Here is a 23387-nt window from a genome sequence, read left to right as displayed (position 1 = left end):
AGAGTTCAGCATTTCTTATGGTTTGCCTCCCTCTTGATTCTTATTTTTCCCTCCCTTCCCTTATGTTCATCTATTTTGTTTCTTAAATTCCACATATGAGTGAAATCATATGGTATTTGTCTTTCTCTAACTTATTCACTTAGCATTATACCCTCTAGTTGCATTTTGCAAATGGCAAGATTTTATTCTTTGTGATGGCTGAGTAGTATTCCATAGCCTATATGGACACACAGCTTCTCTATCCATTCATCTGTCAACGGACATCTGGGATCTGTCCATAGTTTGGCTGTTGTGCAAATTGTTACTATAAACACTGGGGTACCTGTGCCCCTTTGTATCCTTTGGATAAATACCTAGTTGTGCAATTGCTGGGTGATAGGATAGTTTTTAACTTTTTGACAATCTCCCTATGTTTTCCAGAGCAGCTGCACCAGCTTGCATTCCCACCAGCAGCATAAAAGGGTTACCCTTTCTCCACATCCTTGCCAACGTCTGTTTCCTGAGTTGTTAATTTCGGCCATTCTGACTGTGTGATGTGGTAATCTCATTGTGGTTTTGATTTTTATGTCCCTGGTGAGGACTGATACTGAGCATTTTTTTTTTTCATATCTGTTAGCTACTTGGATATCTCCTTTGGAGAAATATCTGTTCATGTCTTCTGCCCATTTCTTAACTGGACAGTTTGTTTTTTGGATGTTGGGTTTGGTAAGTTCTTTACAAATTTTGGATAGTAGCCCTTTATCTGTCATTTGTAAATATCTTCTCCCATACCATAGGTTACCTTTTAGTTTTGTCAATGGTTTCCTTTGTTGTGCAGAAGCCTTTTATCTTGATGAAGTCCCAGTAGTTCATTTTTGCCCTTGTTTCCCTTGCCTTTGGAGACATGTCTAGCAAGTTGTTACAGCCAAGGTCAAAGGGGTTGCTGTCTATTTCTCCTCTAGGATTTTGATTGGTTCCTGTTTCACATTTAGGTCTTCCATCCATCTGGAGTCTATTTCTGTGTATGGTGTTAGAAAGTGGTCCAGTTTAATTCTTTTGCATGCCAACACTGTATAATTGAATGTCCATATTCTCCCCCATTGAAAAGCCAGACTACTAAATTCTGTTCTCTCTAAAATGTATGGGGCAAGATGATTTGAAAGACTATGAAGTTTGGAACTTGACAACCAATGTTCTAATCCTGACTTTCCCATTGACTCTCTGAGCCTTGATATCTTTCTTTGTTAAATGGAGGTAATAATCCTTATGTCATGAACAGCAGTTACATGCCTGGTGAATTAAGAAGTCACTTGGTCACCATATAGGTTAGTCCCCTAGGCCCTTAGAAGAAACTCCCACATTTCTTTTATAGCAGCCCTTAACAGAAACTCCAAAATCAGATTAAAAATAAGATAGAATTTGTCCTGAGAGTTAAATTGCATCTATATTTTGAGATCAAACATGGGGATTCCACATTTGAAAGTTCTCTGATCCTGAGGGCAGCTCAGTGGGTCGTTTTCATGAGCTGTCTTGAATTCCAGTCTGAGCATTGAGCTTCATGTTTGCTCCTGGCCTTCCTGGCCTTCCTGCGCAGAAGGAAGGGAGTTCCTCCCAAGTTCATCTGTGTCGTCACAGTCAGAAATAAGTTGGTTTGAGAGAGATTCAGTCTCCACAGAGAGGTAAGACTCATTCCTACCAAAGGTGGGTTTTGTCATCTTTTTTCTTTCTCGTGGATTAAGGAGAGAGAGAGGATAAGTGGAAGTGGAGGGCTTATTTTTTTCCTAAGTGAGACTCCAGGTGGCAAAGATTTTACCCAATTGACACTTGCTAATGAGAAAATACAGCAGTCTCCTAGGGGTCAGTAAGTGACATTGTTCAGACTGTCACGCCAATGGCACCCATGTCCAGGTTCCATCCCTATAGGAATTTCCTTATGTCACTTTTCCTCACCAGAGAGCCAGCTGATCTAAACTATGATCCCATACCTATCTCTGCCACTGGGAAGATCTGAACCTGTTGTATGAGGCACTTGATTTTATTAAATTCCTCCAATCGTCAGTGATACTGGCAATTTCCACTCAACTCCAACCTCTGCTGTTGTATGTTGAGGTAGGCAGAATTCTCTGACGGCCACCAAGGTGCCTTCCCATGGTGTATAAGCCCTGTAAAATCCTTTACAGATTAATTTTTCATCTAATATATAATTAACAATAGCTACCAATTTATCCCTTAAACTTTTTTTTTAAACCTGCATCTTGATATTGGGAATGCAGCACTGAGGGGAAAAAAAAAACTAAGTTTCTCTGTTCCCACCAGGCTTTCTGGATAGAGGGAGAGACCGACAGGTAGCTTTTGTTTTCAACAGGAAATTGATGTGTTTTATGTGTTTTGACAACAACCATCTATAATACTTGTATAATTAAAAAGAGGAGAAAAGTAAATTCAGAAATAGTGAAAAAAAAAAAACAATCCTTTGGATTTTTTTAAATTCGTTTCTGAGGCAGAGGTCAGTGATTCATCAGTCTCCTGTAATATCCAGGGCTCATCAGAGAATCCCATCACGTGCCCTCCTTAATGCCCACCACAGTTACCCCATCCCCACACTGCCATCCCCTCCAGCAACCCTGTTTGTTTCCTATGATTAAGAGTCTCTTTTGATTTGTCTCCCTGATTCCATCATATTTTATTTCCCCCTCCCTTCCTCCATGACCCTATTTTGTTTCTTAAATTCCACGTATGAGTGAGATTATATGACAACTGTCTTTCTCTGACTGACTTATTTCACTGAGTATAACACCCTCCAGTTCTATCCACACCATTGCAAATGGCAAGATTTCAATCCTCTGGCTCTTTACACTGAAGATATACGCAGAACAACAGAGAAAAGATGAAATACTTAAAATAAAACTTTATTACACACGCACACAAGGACACACATGCACACACCCACCCACGCATGCAGACATGTACATGCACAGACACACACGCACATGCAGATGCAGAGACAGACACACATGCACAGGACATACACACACACTGCCGTGTTAGCACGGCATCTGGTAAGTAGTAAGTACTCAGTAAATATTTGTCCTTTGCCCCTTAAAAGGAAACAATTCTTTTCCTTTATAAGCTGACCTTAGTGAAAATACTTCTGATTAATTTCTGTAGCTTTTAAAATAGTCTAGAATTCATTTCTCACTTCTCTAAAAACTGTATCAGCTCATCAACACCTTTATCAGTCAAACACCTGTGTGGGATACGCTCCGGGCAAAGGCAACATGTCCCACAAGACCGCCTCCAGCTTGGCAGTGTCCCTTTGCTCTCTAGGCCTCCTCTCTGTCCCCTCCCACAGCAACGGTTTGCTAGAGGTAGGTCCCCACAGACGCTGCCCTTCTGGTGACACCAGACGACCAGCTACCAGAGTGAGGAAGGCCTGCCCCCAAACACAAACACTGTGCCCACCAGCAACAGTTGTGGAAATGATGCCGTGGGAATAAACAACCTGTTACACTTCCAGAGGGAAGAGAGTTTTTATTAAAACCTAAACTTCACAGATGGGGAAAGGACTTTGTTTAGGACAAGGAGACACCCCCGTGAGGCAGGCCCCCAGCGAGCACAGAGAAGCAGAGGTAACGGCGAACAGGCACCTGCGTAATCCAGGAGCCAAAGGCAAGGCCGTCTCTCTGCTAGCCCTACACACACAATGCTACCCCTTCCCTTCCTCTGCCCCGAAAAAGACCTGTGGCCCGAGGCTCCAGAAAGAGAAATAAACAGAACAAGGGGAAGAAGTCAGGGCCTTCCCAAATCAGTGACACCGTTTTTGGGGTGAATGGCCGAGAAATCCCCAGTTAGGGCGTGGAGTCTGCCGCACCACACTCGGGCCTTCTGCGTGGTTCCAGGCCCAGCTCTGTGTCTTCCAATGAGACGGCATCCATGTGGCCAGGTCGAGATTTTAACGCCAACAGCTTCCAAACGCTGCGAACTGTGAAGACAGAGGGCTCCTAACAAAATAACTACACTCATGATTCTAGGACAACCTCTCATTTTAAAGAGTGTAATGGGCCCAGAGACCACAGCGTGGGTCACCCACACACGTGGTTGTTATCACATACCACATAACACACTGTCCGAGCTCACTTCCAGGACGTGCGACTTGGGCAGCAACACGGGGCCTGCACTCGGAGGAGCTCACGCTTGCTTTAAAGCTCTGCTGTCAGCATCTTGAAATTGCTAATAATTTTCGACCAGGAGACTCCACACCTTCATTTCGCACCGGGCCGCCCAAATTATGTAACCAGTCCTACATGTGGTCTTCTGTTTCCTGTTGTCAAAAAAGGGAAACAATTCTTTCCCATATTCTGCATTCAACCCCTTGTTCAAGTTGGTGCAGAGAGATTGCTTCTCAATACCAATTGGAGGATTTATACTGCAAAGATGAACTGCAGGAAGAAATCGTGAAGGAACAAAGTTTCTAATACAGGTCACTGGACAATAGGAAGAAGTCGCGGGCAAACATCGTAAGGGCCAAGAATGCCCAGAAACCACAGAGGAATTGGAGAAAGTTAGATAATCAGCTGTGGACGTAACTTCCACATGTCTGAGACTCTAAGACAAAAAAAAAAAGGGAGATCAAAGAAATGAGCTTTACCCACTGCCTGGGAGGTTAACTCACCTTCCTCACCAGAATCCAATGATCACTGACCAGATACTAGAAACAGGACAGAGCTGGACACATTCATGAAGTAAGAAAACTTACAGGTGACTTTTGGGTCCCTGAGACACTTCCAAAATTTGCATGTATGCATTAATAATGAGAGGAACACAAAATTACCTGTGGACCCAAGAAAGGGGAGATGCAGGTCTCCCGATCAGCCTCCGCCAGTCCTCCAAGGTTTCACGGCAGGGTCGTGATCGATGAACCAGAATCGGGCCATTGCTACTGCCCCCCACTTTCCTTCTGCCTCCTTTGAGACGATGTGCTTCTCCTAGACTTTCCTCTTCCTCTGTACTTTCCTGAACAGTGATTAAAAAGCAGATCAAGCGAAAATCCCACCCTAACCCAAAGCCAAGACCTTCCGAGTTCATTCCCGCCTCTCCTTGCCTGTGAGAATGAAGACACCAGCACAGGAAACATACTGTTTCTGGGTCTCAGGGAGTAACTGCGGGAAGGTCAGCAACACAAAGTTGAAGCAGAGTAGAGAAGAAGGGCGCTGACCGCGAAAACTCTACCCAGGAGAAAGTAGGCTAGAATCAGGGAAGAAGGACAAGAGAGTCTGAGAAGTCCATCCTTTTTAAGGGTCCACTCCCCGGTTTTCCCGGTGCCCAGGTGTCCAGGGAGCAGGAAGGAATGGCCGGGGCAGCAGGTACCCGAGGCTGCAGCTCATCCCGGGACTCACTGGGCTTGTGTTTGGGCTCCCAGCACGTCTGACTCCTGTGGTCTTTGAAGGGTGCACGGACGAGGACGCAGGCCTCTCCAGGCAGTTCTCTTTCCACCCAGGAGGAGACGAGGGAAGAGTACACCAGGATGGTGGCCAGGACATGACAGGTGAGGATCATGACTCTGTTCAGGTTCTTCCTCTTAAAGCACTGATGGAAAGGGAAGACGTGGGGAAGTGTGTCCCCAGACCCTCCAAATTTCCTCCTCATCCTTCAAAGACAATTCTTAATGATCCCTCATTCCTGAAACTTTCTTAAATCTCCCATTCTAGCCCCAATATCCCCTCTGCAATTCAATTCCTTATTTAACAAGTACTGTAGGCCCACAGTGTGTTAAGCCTGAGGTTCTGGAACATGTCTCTCCCGGGCTCCAGCCACTATTGCCATCATTCCAGACTCCAGACTGACAGTCACTTCATCTGGTTTCCCCCTGCTTGGAAGCCCCCCAACATCTCCCTGAGCACACCTAATGTAAACCTCTGAGTGACATCCAAGCCCTTCCTTAATCTCGCTTCGACCTATCTTTCCAGCTTTATTTCTGTCTACTCCCTCCAAAAATTCAACCTCTCTGCCAAAAACATGCGCCATATTGTTTCTCAAATCCTATACAGGCAAGTGTTCCTTGAATGGGCGCCATCTAAACCTTCTGTCCCACTGCCCACTAATACCATCCAAATATCTCTTGTTCATTCAGTAAGTAAGTCTCAACCCCCTACTGTGGTGCCTGTACTGTTCCAGGTGCCTAATACTGGTTTGCAAACAAACATGGCTACCATATGGAGATATCCCTAGCGTGCTACAACCCTCTGCCTTTGCTCGATCCCATCTACTAGGTCCTCTTGCTTCCCTCTTCTCATCTGCCAGTATAAATCTCTCTTTCAAGGCCCAAGCTTGGGTTGGAAGCTTACCCAAGTGCACTGCCCAAACCTTATTCACCTTGTGTGGATACGTATGACAATGACTGACTTCCCTACTTCATAGTCAATCATGTATCGCTTCAAGCAAGAAGGCCAGCATGGTGGAGCGACAGAGGAGAGCACTAGATGTCAGAAAGGAGATGGAGGCCAGATTGTGTAAGACCCATCAGGTAACATTAAAGAATCTGGTGTTTATTCTGAGAAACCACTGGAGCAAAGGAACAGGAGATCGGACTCACAATTCTATGCATTCGCTCAGTTGCTGTGTTATGATTAGACTATGGGGCCCGAGGTAAAGCAAGGAACTCAGGAATTACTGGAATAGTGAGGCCATATGAGATGATGGTGGTTTGGAGCAGTTTGTGGTTGAGGAGGGCATTGGAAGTCTCAAACTGGGCTGACTTTGCAGGTAGAGCCACTGGACTTAGTGATGAGATGAGACGTGTGGTAGGAGAGAAACAGGAGTCAGGAATGGCCTGAGGACTTGGTCTGTTTCCCCACTGCCAAGGACACCATGCTATTTGTTGAACAACGAACGCATCACAGAATGATGGCCCCAGTGCTCAGAAAACGATAAATCATTCCAACACTGGAATGGTCAAGAGCTCGAGCTCCTTTGCCACAGAACTAGTTAAGCTTCCAGGATGGTCTCCGCACTCTCAGGGAGCAGTTACTGGAACTATGGTGCTAGTGGGTGTGACAGCCACCACGAGCGCTGGGGCCATACTCCAAGAGTGGGTGGATGGGCCCAGGGGAGCTGAGAACAAGGGACCAGTGCTATTTCTAGAGCAAGACATGGTGTAGGAAGCCGAGGACCTCCTTATTCCCATAAACACACCAATTCAGCATCAATTCGTGGATTCCCTTTTTGAGAAATCAAAAACTGAAAGGCTTCTGCAGCCTAAATGAACACAAAATTTGACTCACCGTTAACTGGTAGATCTGGGACAGTCTTGCCAGGTTTGCCGGGATATTCATCATCATCAACACACCTCAGAGATGACTGGATTAGTGGGATACACCACATGAACTGAACAAAGGGTAAAAATCACATGATCATCTTAATAGATGCAGAAAAACCATCTGACAAGTTTCGACCACCTTTTATGATAAAATAAACAAACAAACTCTGGACAAACTCGGTTTACAAGGATGTACCTACACATACTTTGAGATGGAATATGAGCCCAGAGCTAACATCCTTCTCCAAGGTGAAGAAAGGAGAGCTTTCCCTTTACGATCAGGAACGAGGCAGTGTCCCAGAACAGCGCCCGCGCAGAAGCAAGGGCCAGACGGACTCGGGGATCCGGCGGAGCCCTCTCTGCACATCAACGCTGCTCAAGAACTTTCACCTCTAATGACTTCTGGGTAGAGGCAGGCTGTTGAGGTCGATGGACTGCTATCATCTGACCACAGGCTCGCCCTGCGACAATACACATCTCACACTTAGGACGCGCAGAATCATCAGTGCACTCGACACAGTCACGTCGCTTCTGCCCTCCAGAGGGTGGTTCTGCAGGAGACGCGGCTACCTGAGCAGGTGCTGTTATCCTCCTGCACCCGCCGCGCCAGCACCTGAACCGCTCGGTGCTCCCCCCGCCCCCAACCACACGCACCGACAGGGACGTCCTGCCGTCCGCAAGGCCAGGCTGCTCCGGGTGGACCTCCTGATGGGGAGCGGCCAGGCCAGCTCCTTCTGCGGCCCACAGCCGCAGGGAGCCGGCGAGCACAGGGACCGCTCGGGTCCCCCACCCGACGCTCGGCTTCCCACCGCGGGCGTCATTTCCGGTCCGCTCTAGGAACCCGGAGGTTTCTGCGCCTCTGTGGTTGCGACATCTATACTTCACCAGGGGCAGGACCAAGTCATTTGAAAATAAGCTTTAACTTTCACAGTGTACCAGGTACAAAGTGCAATCACAAATACTCAAGATATACCTAGAAAAAAGTGCAAATGCAAAACAATGCGTAAATCTTTTGTGTGAAAAAGAAGAAAAAATAATATAAATATTTATGTGTCCACGCCTAAGGAAAACTAGGAAGGCTAAATGAGAAATTATGGACAGAGCTTACCTGGGATGTGATGGTGAGAAGTGGGCTGATGAAGAATAAGGGTGAAAGGGAAACATCTCCATTTATCTTTAAAGTTTCTTTTTGAAACACATCAATGTAGTTGCTTATGCAAAAAATAAAATTGTGTTTCGAGTTACTGAACCCTTTTATTTCAGATAAAGTGTGAGAGCGTATAAAACAAAGATCTTGGCCGTTCTTACTATTAAAGCAAGATTTTTTTTTTCTCGCTTTTTAGTCTTTTTTTTTTTTTTTTTTTTTTAATTCTTCTAGACTGAACTGGGAAATGCGGAATGCCCCAGGAGTGATATAAAGGGTGATTCCACAACTGCTTTTCAGAGGTAACTCTCAAATAATACAATTTCCCCCTCCCAAAAAACAATTTCTTCCCGGGAAAACCAAGCAAGACAAGCGCTGTATGTTGTCCCTCGTCTCTGGGGCCGATCGTGCCCTGCTAGGAGCCCAGGCTGGTCCTGGACTTTGTCCGTCTGGGGATCAGGACTCCGAGCAAACGGCTTCAGAGATTGGTTCCTCCGTAAAGCCCGAAGTCGGCCTTCGCTCCCGGTGTAGCGCAAAAAAACACCCACTGCTTGGCCCGTACGGGGATCGAACCCGCGACCTTGGCGTTATTAGCACCACGCTCTAACCAACTGAGCTAACCGGCCAGGATGCGCGCTTTTTTTCCGAAAGGACACAGGAACAACAATCCTATCCCCAGGTTTCTCTTGGGAAAAAGAATCGTTCTGATCCCCCGCGTTCTTCCTCTCTGGAGGGACAGATGGGGGAGAAGGGAGGGAAAAGTCCCATATTCGGGCTCAACGGATCATGCTTCTTCCAGGAAAACCTGAGAAGATTCAGGCCAACCCCCGGCAGCGGGCCCCGGGTGCCTCGCCGCTCCTGGGGCCTGTTCTCCGCAGGTCAGCTCCGCCCGGACCCTGGGGACCCGGGACCCTGCAAGCCCGGCGGCGCACCCCGAGTCCGCCCGGGAGCGTCGCCGACGTGGAGCTGCAGTGCGGCGCACCGGACGCGCGGTGGCGCCCGAGTGCGGGGCTGGCGTCGGCGCGGGCACCAGCGCCGCGGTGGTCTCCGGGAGCTTCTGACCCCGCCGGGACCCGGAGCGGAGAGCCAGGACCCCGCAAACCCGGGCGGGGTCTGTGGGAGGCAGGAGGTGTCCAGCGTCAGGGAGAAACGCCGGGACTGACCGGGTCGCGAGGCTGAGGAGCACCGCGGGAAAGCTCCGAGGAGAGGCGCCCTCTCCGGCCGGCGCCGGACCCACCTGCCTCCAGGTGCGCGTCCGCGGGGGCCGCGGGGGCCGCGGGAGCCGCCGAGTCCTCTGGTCCCTGCTCTCCCGCGGCGTCTGCCTCTCCTCTGCCCACCGCGGCTCCTTCTGAGCTGGGGTCCTGGCATTTTCAGAAGCCGACCGGTCCGCGCGCAGACTAGAGGCCCTCACGCTCCGTTTGTAAGTACGTCTGCGCGTCTGTGTGGTCTGGATTTCCCTAGAAATGAGAATCGTGTTCTTTGACCAGCTACATGTCTCGTTTCGTTTCTAACCTCCCGTTTCAGGTACTTGCTGTTACTGTCGTAAATCATTCCTCTGGTCCGTGAGCACGTTTTATCTATATACATCGTCTGAACCAACTGGTAGGTATCTTCCTGTTGTCGTCGTCGTTGTTCTGTGGCGACAAGTCTGTAAGTTTGTAGGGTAGAATATTAATACTATGATCACTTTTATTTTACCAGGGTACTTGCTGTGGTAGATGATTTCTGAGTCCGGGCCACGTTCAGACTTACTTCGACCTCTAGAGATCGAAGTAGGCATCGGTCACTTGCCTTTGGTCGTGGTCGATTCCATGGGAAACAGACACAGAGATGGAGGTTGTGTGCAGTATTACTGGGAATGCTCTTAGAATCAGCAAATAGGAGAGGGAGAGGGTGAGGGAAGTGGGATTGGAAACAAGCAGAAGACGAGAGTGGTGTCGTTTAACAGAGGCCACCAGCGGATTTCTCAGGGATATTTGAGCCTGGAACGGCCCTTCAGAAATGTCCATAAGAGGAGGGGAGGACTTTATACTCTTCCATCAACCAGTCTTGGATTTGAGCACCCCTAATGGTGCGTGTAAATTTGAGCAAGGTGCCTCTTCTGTTGAGGACAGTTCCCAGAGACCAACTCAGTGGTGAGCCACCAGCTGTCAACAGTTCTGAAGTTGAGAAAAGAGTACCACCATCCTTGAGCACAACCTCACAGGTGCAAACGTCACCTCACAGGTGCAAACGTATCCTCACAGTTCTTTTGACAACCATGGGTCAGATACGTGCTGGTCTTTGACCAGTAACATGTCCTTTTCCACACCCATAGAGGAGAGCCCAGGTGGGGTTAAAGCAAAATGGTGGTTAGAAAGTCCATTCATTTTTCCTTTTGAATTCAACCAAGGCCTGTCTTTGCTGCCAGAGTTTAGAGTCTAGTGAGACTAGTGGTGTCCACACTGAAACAATGATCCAAGAAGAGACAGTCATCTCAGTCTAGTCCCTATGTTCATCCTTCCAAAGAACATTCTTCTTTGGTTTTGACTGAGACAATGTCTATTCTTTTTTGTTTCTGAAACATCTGGTAGACAAGCTACAAATTTTGTTATAGTTAAAGTGTGTGAAATCATACTTAAATAAGATGTAAGTGAAGAGGGTACCACACCTGGCTCTGTGGCTTAGCTGGTTAAAGCACCTGTCTAGTAAACAGGAGATCCTGGGTTCAAATCCCAGCAGGGCCTGTCTCTTTGCTTTATTCCTGGTTTTTATGATTTATCTTCCTATGTTTTCAGTAGGTGAGTAGGAACCAACTTGAATTTACACAAGATGACTCTTATAACACTCAGGGTTTGAGAAGAATTCCCAATACATATACAAAGACTTATTAAAGGACTCAGAATATTTGTGCTAGTCATGATATTTGCAGGAGGTGAGTAGTCTAGCTGAGGTTTCCCTCTTTGGTCCTACCATTTGAGATCAAGTGACAGAGATTCAACCACTTTAAAAACATGCCTTTTCAGACATTTTTTTGTATTACTATGAAATTACTGACTACTAAGAAAGGATTACTTTCTTGTGGATTGCTGAGCATCTGGAAATGCAACTACCTCCCCTATTAAATGTTCCCTGGCTTGGGATCCTGAGGCAGACAGCTCTCCTCTTTTGTGCTACTAAAGTAGACATGCTACTGTTTTAGGTCAGCTATGTGGTTCTTTCTTCTTCATGTCTAGCTATTCATTGGTAACGTTGGGCACTGGATAGTTTGGTGAATTCACTTGAATGAAATGTCTATTAAAAGATGAAAGATAAAGCATGGTCATGATGAGAAATGGCAGAGAAGGAGAAATGGTTGGGAAGTATGTCCACTCGGTGTCTAACCAGGAAATTTTAGGTGTGAAACAAATGTGGTGATGACCATACTGGGGATACCTACTTCCAGAAATCATTACTCTTCAGACTCAGCTGAGATCTTCTGAATTCATCTGTCCCTGTCACCTGTTGTCACACTTTCTTCTCTGTGTTGGGATTGTTTAATGCTCAGTTTATGTCTACAATTCCATATACACAGCACATCAAACTTAGGAATGTCAAGCACACTTAGATGGTTAAGTTTTAAGTTCTTGAGTCTTGTACCCACACCATGATTGCAGCTGGAAGAATCTCAAGCATTCGGTGCTTTCCAGTGCTGATGTCCACGTCTTGACTCATTGCAGAATTTCTGGAGTTGATCTCTTCTCCCTCAGAATTTCTTTATCAACTCTAAACCGCTTAGCTGCCTGCCTGGAGTGGATCTCCCCAAATATCCACATCCAACACCGATCTCTCCCTAGCTTCAAATTCATATTTCCATCTCCACTTGGATTTCATATAGGTACTACTGGCACAGGGCACCATAAATTCAACTGACATTAAACCCGTTGGAAACCTGTGGTTAACCTTGATTCCTCCCACCATCAAATCATCACAAAGTCCTGCTAACTTTGCCTTCAACATGTGTAAGATGTCTTTCCCTTCTTTTCCTTCTGTTGGTCCCTATTTGGGTCTTCAATAGCTCTTCTTGACCATAAGCTATAATGGCCTCCTCTTGTTCCCCCCGTCTTCAAGATTGGTCATCAAAGCCATTCTTGACACGTGTATTCTACAGTAGTTACGAGTTGTATCTGGTAAGTGCTGACTAGATCAAGTTGATCAGTTAATAGCTATGGTTCAAATCCTCTATATCCTAGTTATTTCCCCTTTTCTTTCAGCTTCTCATCAGCTACTCAAAGGAGTCCTTAAAATCACCAATCATAATTCTGGTTGTTCTATTTCTTGTTTTCATTGTCTCAGTTTTGCTTCATTTAAGAATAAATCTTCTTGATGAATTGATTATCTTATTTTTATTGGATGTATCTCTTTATCTTTAATCTTACTTTTTACCTTGGAGTCTACTCTGTCTGATATTGATATATATCCAATATTGATATAATGGTTTGTGTTTTCAAGGTATATCTTCCCTCACAACTCTACTTTCAACCTGTCATCTTTATTCGTCTTATGTGTCTCTTGTAACCAGGGTACAGTTGGCTCCTGTTTTTCTTTGTTTTATTTCACTATTTACCATGCCATTCACTGCCTTTTAATTATGTGTTTATCTCATTACATTAAATGCAATTATTTATATTTGGATTTAAGCCCATCATCAAGTTAATTGTTTTCCATTTGTCCCACTTGTTTTTTATTTTGGGGGGTTTTTTCCTGCCTTTCTTTGATTGATTGATTGATTATTATTCCATTTAACCTTTAACCCAAAATGTAGGTCATTCCCCTCCAGCTCCTTTTAAGATTTTTTAAATTTTGATTTTCAAGTATTTCAGTATAATTTGGGTAGCTACAATTTTCTTTATGGTTACCCTGGGTGTCCTTTGCTGAGTTTATTGAATCAATAAGTTGATGTGACTTTTTTTCTCATTGAGATGTGTCCTTAAGATTAGTGCATTTTAATTATGTAGATTACACTTTAATTTTTTTTTTTTTTAAAGAAGGCTTCACTGATGACATCTGTACTCCAAGAATTAATGGTTAGGCTCCAAATTCTCTCCTCATATTCAGATCAAAATACACCTTTCCCTCTTTGGAAGGTACATCCTGTATTTTTCTCTGATTTGGCCCACATATTCCCATTTAATCTCATTTATTTCCTTCCCCTCCTTCAAATTCTTGGATATCCTCCTGCCCCCATCATGCCGACCCCCTTCAGCTCCCAATGACAAAAATCCCCTTTCTAATCTCTCTGCATCATACTTCAACATAGTCTTCATCTATGATGTCTCAGATTTTGTGTCATTTTCTCTAGAAAACCATCAGGGGCACTGGGTAGTTTCCAGTTTTTTGGCTGTTCTAAACACGCTTCTCTGAACATTATAGTAGATATTTTTGGTGAACACTTTGCTACTGGTATATGATTGTATTAACATGGTAAAGGGAAATCCCTCCAGGAAAAAGGGCTGGGCTATCCAGAAATATTTACTTTTAGGAGAACAGCACTGCAGGGTTTCCGTAGTGTAGTGGTTATCACGTTCGCCTAACACGCGAAAGGTCCCCGGTTCGAAACCGGGCGGAAACACGTGATTTCTTTGCTTTTGAACGTATTTCCTTTTAGATAATGAACTTGTATTTTCTTTTGAGGGTTTCAGACTTAAAACAAATGCAAATATTTGCGACCCCAAAATATGCCACTTTAGCATAAGGATGATTTGGGGCTGAGAGCAATTAAGAAAAAACAAACAGGAAGGGCTCTCTGTCTTCCTCCTGTCCACCTAAAAGCGTGGCATAAATGTCCCTTTGTGAAGGTGTTCCCCTCTCATCTCCCATAGGAGAGGAGGAGAACTACTCTGATCACCAAAGATGGAAAGTCAGCACCAATATGAGTCTGCAGAAACAAATCCCAGTAAAATTACCCCCACTTCCACTAGTTTCCCCTTATAGTTACCGTCCCACAAATATTTCCCCTAAAAGTCCAAACTCTCATTTTCGTTGTCTACCCACTTCCCTACAATATTGTTAAATGGTATAAAAGCTTTCAAGTTTAACTGCTTCTTTGGGTTCTCACTTCTTTCCTAGGAAGCCTTCATGCATGTAAAATTAAAATAAAAAATAGCCACATCAACAAAATTTGTACTTTTTCTCCTTTCAATCTGTCCTTTGTCTGTTGAACTCATAGGCCTCTGCCACAAACCTAACAGAATAGAGGAAAAATTCTTCTTCCTTACATATGGAAATTGTGACAATCAGGGCTTTGGGAATTTGAAGAAAATACACACATACCCAAAAAGATGTTAAGGAAGAAGCATGTAATGTGAAGCCATGGGTTCTTGAGTTTGAACCATAATTCACATGGTTCCATACAAAATAAATAAGGTGCCTAGTGTGTTAAAGGACCATGAGTGATATGCAGAAAAATAAACAAAGAACGGAGAGGAGCACTGGAACAGGGAAGCGTAGAGCTTAGATACAATGTTCAGGCTGTGTTTCCTGATAAGCTGATACCTGAGAAAGCACCTGAAGTAAGGCAAGTGGCTGAGTCATACCTACAGCAAAGCAAGAACAGCCGAGCAGGGGTGCAGTGGGAGAAATGAGCTCTCGGGCAACACTGCAGCCCAAGTGGGAACTTTGGCATTCACTCTGATGAAAGCAGAAGATGTTTTTGCGTTTAGAGCAAAGCTGTGCTCAGAGTGTTTTGTGTTCACAAAGATCTCTCTGGTTGAGTTTTTTGTAAAGCTGGAAAGGGTGGAAGAAAGGAAACCTGTTAAGGGATTTTTGCAATATTCCATGTCAGAAATGCAGGTGTCGTGGGCCAAGGTGATAGCAGTGGAGTGGTGAGAAGTTTTTCAAATCTAGATGCATTTTGAGGGGAGGAAAAGAGAAGCCCCTCATATATGTGGAATGAAAGAATAATTGAGGTCAAGAGTGTTGCCAAGATGTTTACCTAACTATTGGAAATGTTGAAATTGCCTTTAAGTGAAATAGGGAAGCTTGGGCTTGGAGAAGGTTTTGAGGGGACACTCAGGAAGCAGTCATCCTCTGTCTTCTAACATACTACATGGTAAATGACATATACCTGTCTTTAGTCTAATGAGTGAAGAACCAAGGAGAGGGGCTGTGATGGCCGAGTGGTTAAGGCGTTGGACTCGAAATCCAATGGGGTTTCCCCGCGTAGGTTCAAATCCTGCTCACAGCGGTATACCTTTTGGTGTGGGGCTCACAGCTTGAAACTTCTGCAAAATTAAATGGCTCCTCGCCCAGCACCGCAGAGAAATCCCTTCAGCGGCCGTTCCAATTTATAACTCAAATCCTTTAGGAGGGCGGCGCCAGCTGGTTATGAGTTCCACCATCTTCTTTGGCGTCTGGGCGCGTGGGAACCGCCAGAGCTCGGGCTCCCTCCCCACTGTCCACACCGAGCTTCAGACTGGAGCGCTCAAAAACACTGAGTGCGTGGAGGTGAAGTTGTTAAATCTGGCAAATGTCTGATCACAGCAGCAAGGAGAACACAGGAGACTTGAAATTTGGGGGATTAGGTGCCCTTTCTGATTATAGAGAGCCAGCAACTTCCTTAAAGGCATTTTCAGGCAGCAATCTTTAGTGTTTGTACTGACATCAAAGGCTGGTGGGAGCCACAAAAAATTTAGGATACTACTGCATTATATTTGCCACTCTTTGCAGCACTTTTTACAAATGAGGAAACTGAGGCACAGAGAAGCTAAATTTTGACTTCTGACTTTGCCTTTTCAAGCCCATATGCAACCTCGTCTCCTCAGTGGTCTAAACCTCTCTTTTATAAGCACTTTTGCATTTTCAGCTATTTCATCAACTTTGAAGAGCTAAAAAAAAATTTAAGCCAATTTTGTATTTGTTGGTAAGTGGGTTCCTGGTTTCCAAGTTTCTTTGTCAAATGTGATTCTTAAAATGTATACTTCTATGGAATTCTTGCATTCTTATTGCATTTTGTGTTTTTTGCAATTTGTGGGCAGAGAATATTATGGCTGGGGGAGGGCTGTAACAGAGAGCTCAGAACTAGGCAAGAATATAAACTGGGCAAGAAGTGAAGAGAGAACTTGGAAACTGAGTCGGTGGACATATGTTCAAGTAAAACAACAAAACAAAAGCAAAACAAACAGCTACGAAGCAACGAACAAGGTTCCAATGAACACAGGCGGAAAATGAGTGAAGATTGACCTGTTTTCAATGAAAACATTTTATGTAAACGTGGATTATGCAAACAAATCACAAAATAAATTATGCTTTCCCAGAATTGGTGCAGATTTTGTACCTAATTGCTGTCTAAATTAAAACATCAACCACTTCATCTGATAGGAATTGTGTATAGGAACGGAAAATACAAGTATGGAGAGTGCTGTGACAGGTGAGGGCCAGTGGCATGATGGGTAATGTGTCTGACTTCGGATTGGAAGGTTCCAGGTTCAACCTCTGGCTGGCTGGCTGAGCTTACTTTTTCTTCACACTTCCTAGGTACTTTAAAACAAAACAAAACAAAACAAAACAAAAACATTGAAGCGATCCTTAAAGTTTTTCGAATACGCTTTCTAGGAACTGATCCTTCACTTTCACAAACGCTCTCCCACACCCGCTGTCAGCTGAGCCTGAAGGAGAAGTCACAAGCATCAAAGGAGTGATCCTCTAAGATTTTCTTCTTTCATCCCTTCTTGAACTTGAGACAGGAGATTGGCCGGAAAAGACCATTAGAAGGAAGGTTTTAAAATCAAAGGAACTCTAAAGAAAAATAACTTTTCTTCCAGTATCTTCCCCATTGATATTTTTTCCCCATTGGAAAGAGTCCTCACCCAGAGGTCTCTCTTACGCAGTTCCTTCCTGGTGTGACACCAGCAAAGAGAAGAGGGACAGACATCTCCTGGGGATAGGTGGAGGCAAGGAGGGTTCGGCGGGAGCGACTCTTTGCCTCAGTTGGCCCCTTTAGACAGAGGTTGGCCCTGAAGGCTGCTGTCGCTGCTCCTTCCTGCGAGGCCCCACGTGCACGGCCGAGTTCATGGGGACGGAGACCGCGGGGGGGGGGGGGCAGAGAATCAACAGGAATTCCTTATTTTGCAAAGGTAAACAGCAGGGAAAAGATGAGAGTGCAAGGAAGATCTGGGAGGTGGCAGCTGTCGGGCTGCCTCCGGACAGACAAGCCTCCTCCCTGTGCGTCGTGGCTGCGCGTGGAGGCTGGAGAGAAATCACTGCCAAGTGGGGAAAAGTCCTCCAACCAACCCAGAAGATCATCTTCAGATGTGGACCCATTTCCGAACGTGCAGCTTGTCTCCTCCGCGCACCTGACAGGTGACTTGCCGTCATCGCGCGCCGTCGGGGGCGGAGACCAGACCTGAGAAAGCGGGTGCGCAGCCTCGCCGGCAGGTGCACGAAGGCCGGCGACCGCGCAGAGTCGCTCTGGGCGCCGGGTCCTCGCCGCCGCCGGGAGGGAGGGTTCGCGATAAAGGGGACGGACCGAGCGCAGACCCGACGGGAGCACCGCCGCGCCTCGCTGCTCCAGCCCACCGAGCCTCTGGCCGCGCTGCGCTTGACTCCATCTCTCCGCAGAAGCTTCTTTGGCGTGCCCAGATAATCCTGTCTTCCGAGTGTCACTAAACACTGAGCACACCTAGTCCGAAAACGCCTCGGCTTCCCCTTTCCCAAACACACCTGCCTGGCTCCCACGCTGCTTTTCCTCAGGAGAGTCTTCCTGGCAGTTGTACGTTTTTTATTAAAAGCTAAGCCAGACGGAAGTACACAGCCGTCTCGTTGAGCGAGACAAGGTCATCGGTCCCGACTCCGGCCCCTGGCAATTCGGGGTCATGGGCAGAGTTAGGCAGGCAGAAGCCCAAAACAAGCCGCCTGGCCCGTACGGGGATCGAACCCGCGACCTTGGCGTTATTAGCACCACGCTCTAACCAACTGAGCTAACCGGCCACCCTGCAGGAGGGCTTCTTTTTTTTTAGAAAGTAAGTTCCTCTACTAAAAGGAATTTCTCCTCTCCCGGTTCCCCCCCCCCCCTTCTAAGGGAACCATTAAACCACATTCACAGACTGTAACGAGGAGTCTTCACTCTTCCAGTTCTTCGGATTTGGAGAAGAAAATCCACGGAGAAACTTGTGTGCAGAGGCTGAGTCTCTACTTGTGGAGGGTGCACTGTGGCCGGATTTTCAGTCGTTGGTGGAGGAAGTCCCCCTTCCTAGAAGCACGTCTGTAGCGTTGGATGACAGACTGCACGCTGGTCTTTCATGACTCGGAACTTAATGACCCGTTAAGTTCAGGCTGTTTCAAGGCGAGGAGACGAAGGGGAGCGGAGGAGGAAAGGATCCGGAGCCCCGGGGTCGCGGAAGACCCGCAGACACCCGCCCTGACGTCATCAGCCACGCGGACCGCGGCTGGACGGCTTGTCACACGCTAAGTCGGGGTGACTTACTGTCCTGTTAGGCCGTGGGAGGTTTGCAGAGGGCGAGGTGGTAGCGGCGCCCCGCTGAGCTTTCAAGTTGTCACCCAAGGGCCCAGAGGTTGCGGGGTGCGAGCCGAGGGACCCCCGGCCCGGGCAGCGGAGGCCGGAGTCGGAGAGGTGCCTCCGCGGTGCCCAGCGAGCCTACTGGCTTCCTCACCCGGGGACAGGTGGGAGGCGTCCCTAGTGTTAGTTCACTTGTAACCTTCCAACTTTCTTGCTGACCCACGCCTAGACAATTGCCAGCGAATACTTGTTTTCGGAGCTAACTGAATCGGCAGGTAATGACGTGGTTGATCTGAAAGCGGACGCGGGCGCAGGAGAGCAGCTTGAGCCTCCAGCGTCCACAGTTCAAGGTCGAGCGCGGGGGCCCCGCGGATCTTCCCCCGGGCATTCTTCCAGTCTGCGGGGCTCTCGTCCGCGGCCCAGGGCTTCCGAGCCTCGACCCCACACGCAGAGACGCTCTCCGACGTGGCCTCTGCAGGCTGCGTCCTCCCTGTCGCCGCGGGGAACTGCCTCCCCCACCGTGTCCCGGACCCCGGGGTCCTCAGGCAAGGCCACCATGACGCACCTCGCTTGGGTCCGGGGCTTGCAACCCCAAACGATTACCCTTGGCTCCTTCCTCCCCTGGACAAACGGAGTTTCCCGGGTGGCAGACCTCCCCGACTTTTCCGACTACGCCCTAGGGTGTCCGGGAGGATTACGCACGCCGAGCACTCGCTCTCCTAGAAAAACCAGCACCTGACCACTTGGCAAAACCCAAGATGTGGGTCTGTTGTCCTCAGCCCCACCTGCGCCTACCTCCCGGGTAGACTGAGAGGGCTCCAGGTCCCCGGAACTGTGTTTTTCCGGAGCCTGCTTTTGAATGAAATATTGGGTATGAACCGTTACTAGTAGTGATTCCAGATCAATAGGAGGGCTTATTAAAAGATCCGTCCTTAACATTACACTATGATACAGAAGGAATCTCCACCGATCTTTGACTCCAGCTTCCCCCAAATCCTCCTCGGAGGCCACCAGAGCGCTGGGTTTCTCGTATATCGTTCCCAAAATATTCCACAGGTCCTCTCGCATACCTTTAAATACCTCCACCTACATCGCTGGCAATACACAAGGGAACATCTACCGTAAATGCAAGAAGATTTCAAGTTATGTGTGTTATATTCCAGATTAGAGCCTATGAATTATCCAACACTGTCTCAGGAAAAATAATAGTATTAAGAATCTCTATTACATTTTACAGCATGTGCATATGCATAAATACCACCACACGGAATCTTAGTAAATACTCTTAAAATTCAATTTATGTTTACACTACCATTCCTGCCACTAGGCCTGTCCCCGCAGCTGAAAACCAAATGCTGGGTAAGATAGGCAAAACCTTTTACAGGATGCAAAGTGCTGACAATAATGTAAGGTTCTGGAAGGCCCAGCACTAAGTGAAGGCAGGAAGAGAGGTAATAAAGTGAAGAGTTGAAAGTGCCCATACCCTGATTCTTATAGATGCATTTAAGAACACCGAAGTGCTCTGAAAAAGGCATTGGGGAGGTTTTCTTTACCTTGAGGGATTGCTGGAAGCAATTAGGTGTATGGACAGAGAATTGTATTTTGCCAAAGAATTTACGAAAGCCAGGTCTGTGATGAGGGTAAATATGCCTGTAGCTCCTTTCCACATAACCGGCACTGTGGACTCAACTTATTTAAAGGTGATTGACATACAGTATGGGTGGGTAGTCAATGGTTTACTCATTGCCAATCAGCAATGAAAAAGTCAACATTTGCAAAAGGACCAACATCCTTTGCTGAGACCCGGGATCGAACCAGGGACCTTTAGATCTTCAGTCTAACGCTCTCCCAACTGAGCTATCTCAGCCAGCCCACAGGGCATTTCTTGTCAATTACTTTTGAAATAACCTTTTCTGAAAAGCCTATTTCCTTTTTTGGATGCTACATTTCAGGAAAAGAAAGTCTTTGTCTTGTTTTCTGCAAATGTAACATTTTGCCCATTTCAAGAATAAATATACCAACATAAAAATTAGGCAATGGGGAAACATACTGGAAGTTTCCTAAGTATAATAGGAAGAACCAAAAAACAGTGATGATGGACATTTTATATATAATTTCTAAGGATATGAATTAGTTGTGGTGTAATGATTCAAATCTTCCTGCTGGAGGAATTCAAGACAACACCATTTGGAATAAATTCTAGTTCAAACCATAGTGGGTTTTTTTTTTATTATTTCAGTTGTTTTTATTCCTTTCCCCTTTTATTCTATTAAGGTATAAATTAATACAGCAAAGTATGCATATCTTAAGCACACAGGTAATGATTTTTACAAATTTACATTCCCGTGTAACCGCCTTGGCTCCCTCAGGACCCTCTTCTTTGCCGTTCTCCCAGAGTTAGCCACTGGTCTGAATTCCCACTTATGTGCTGTCATTTATTTTGTAACTTCATATACATTAAGTCAAATTGCATCTGCATTCTTCTGTCTAGCTTCTTTCACTCAATATTGCTTTTAAGATTCATCAGTGTTTTTAGCTGTGAAAACAGTTTCTTCCTTTTCATCAGCTTCCGTTTGGTCACACCACAATGTACTTGTCCATTTTAATGCTGACGGGCGCTTGGTTTCCATTTCTAGGTTACAAAAATCATGGAACATTTTCGTGCAAATTTTAGGTGAACATAAACACTCATCTATCAGATAAATAGATACATACATATATACATACATACCTGGATATGCAGATATGTGTATGAAATTGCTGGGTCACATATGCTGGATATATGTATGTTTAACTTTATGAGGTGTTGCTAAACAGTTTTCCAAAATGTATGTATTAGTGTACACTCTTAACAATGATGTGTGAGGCTTCTGGTCACTCCACAGACCAGCCAATACTGATATTGTCAACCATTTTAATTATGGCTTCTCAGGCCAGGATGTAGGGGGGTTTCTTTGTGAATTTAACTTGTGTTTTTTGATGACTAAGGATACTAATTATTAACGGGGAAGAGAGTAAGATATTTTTGGTGTTTCTTTACGTTTTTTCAAACATTTACATTATAGGAGTATCTATTATTTGGGTAATTGAAAAAATAATAATTTAGCATATCTTATATCAAAAATTACATGAAATATTTGCAGTCAACAAACCCTACCTCCTATGTCATGCAAAACGTTGTAGTATTTAGGTATGGACAAAGCCAAACACAAATCTTTCCTCATTTGCTCAAACATGCTGATAAGGCCAAACACAGATCCTTCCCCTTTCACTCCTAGCCAAGTTCTTATTCTTTGTCTCATGAGTGATTAGCTAAGATGAGAGCTGTTTGTCCCTGTGTTTCCCTAGTTCAATGATTCGAGAAAGACTCACAGGACTCAGCATGTAGTTGTCCGCAGCTATTATTTATTATAGCAAAAGGATACAAAGCAGAGTCAGCAAAAGGAAAAGACACACGGAATAAAGTCTGGAGGAAACCAGGTGCAAGTCACACAGGATGGGCTTAATTCCTTCAATGCAAAATCGTGACAACACATGGAAAACGTCCACCAGGGAAGTTCACTAAAGATTTGGTATCCAAGATACTTGGGGGAGGCTGCCTAGCATATATCAAAAATCCAGACCAAGAAACCAAGAAAGCAAACCATATGGTTTGCATGAACAGTGTAGGCAGTGAGCCACTCCTGTCATCTGGGAAATGGTGGGAACTCTCTTAAAATGTAAGCGCCCAGATGCCAGCCAAGGGCCCATCTTGCCAGCAGGCCTTTCCAAGGAGAATAGTCTCAGGCCTGCTGTGCCAACTTTTTCTGCACAATCACCTTGAGAGTAGCTAGACACCCAAATGAACACTTCAAATTCATAGGACTGAAGCTTCTCCAATGCAAAACAATTCCAAATAACCTCATCAGGAAGTTGTGATCCCTGTGAAAGTCTACAGCAGGCTATCCTGCAGAGAGCACTCTGATCCTTCAATCTGGGGTGTTCTCCCCATCGCAAGAGCCTAACTAAAGTCAGTGTCCTCGTTTACCTGGTTTTTGTCTTTGACAGGTTGGTGTCCTGAATCACGCAGGAGTAAAAGCCCACCTGAGACACCCAGTTCATCCGCCCAGACAGAGTCCTCCCAAGCCTGCTGTGCTCCTTTCCTCGTGGGACCCTACAGGAAGCCCAGCCCCTCATCCAGGTACTCCCGACAGGCATCCGTGGTAACTTAGTAAGGATTTCATTGCACTTCTTGGTTTGAGAATTCTTTGGGTTTGGTTTTGTTGCTGGCTTTTGTTTAAACTTGGTATCATGGGTCTCTCCAAGTCTACCCCTAAACCCTTCCAAAAGCCCCCACCATGACGTGCTTTGGCACTACGGTGACAATTCAGCTCATTTCCCCCCAAAATGGCAGAATTCAACTCCTAGAACTGATGAGGGAGCAGGAGGCTGGCTGAGGATGGAACAGGGGCTGGCGCCTTGCACCCCCTCTCCAC

The 23387-nt window shown here is 46.0% G+C and overlaps 1 protein-coding gene and 1 long non-coding RNA gene across 3 annotated transcripts in view; one reads left to right on the top strand and one right to left on the bottom strand.

Annotated features, from left to right (window-relative positions):
• Nucleotides 1–3490: 3490 nt before the first annotated feature.
• On the bottom strand, nucleotides 3491–8106 carry LOC309864584. Of its 2 annotated transcripts, XR_014311623.1 has the most exons (7): nucleotides 7949–8106; nucleotides 7491–7755; nucleotides 7260–7362; nucleotides 5347–5565; nucleotides 5081–5223; nucleotides 4811–4992; nucleotides 3491–4300 (listed from the first exon to the last, which is right to left on the bottom strand). It is a non-coding gene; the product is annotated as an uncharacterized lncRNA (long non-coding RNA). The 2 variants fall into 2 exon arrangements; XR_014311624.1 differs by lacking the exons at nucleotides 5081–5223; nucleotides 5347–5565.
• Nucleotides 8107–9754: 1648 nt separating this feature from the next.
• LOC309865336 (uncharacterized protein) overlaps nucleotides 9755–23387 on the top strand; it is a 48606-nt gene continuing 34973 nt past the window's right edge. Inside the window, exons 1-2 of the mRNA XM_082731610.1 lie at nucleotides 9755–9862; nucleotides 22960–23092. The gene's annotated coding sequence lies outside the window, so the exon portion shown is untranslated. The remainder of the gene's footprint in view (nucleotides 9863–22959; nucleotides 23093–23387) is intronic.

The sequence above is a fragment of the Mustela nivalis genome (assembly GCF_964662115.1).
Source record: "Mustela nivalis genome assembly, chromosome: 5".
Classification (NCBI taxonomy): domain Eukaryota; kingdom Metazoa; phylum Chordata; class Mammalia; order Carnivora; family Mustelidae; genus Mustela; species Mustela nivalis.
This window is presented reverse-complemented; position numbering and strand designations above follow the sequence as displayed.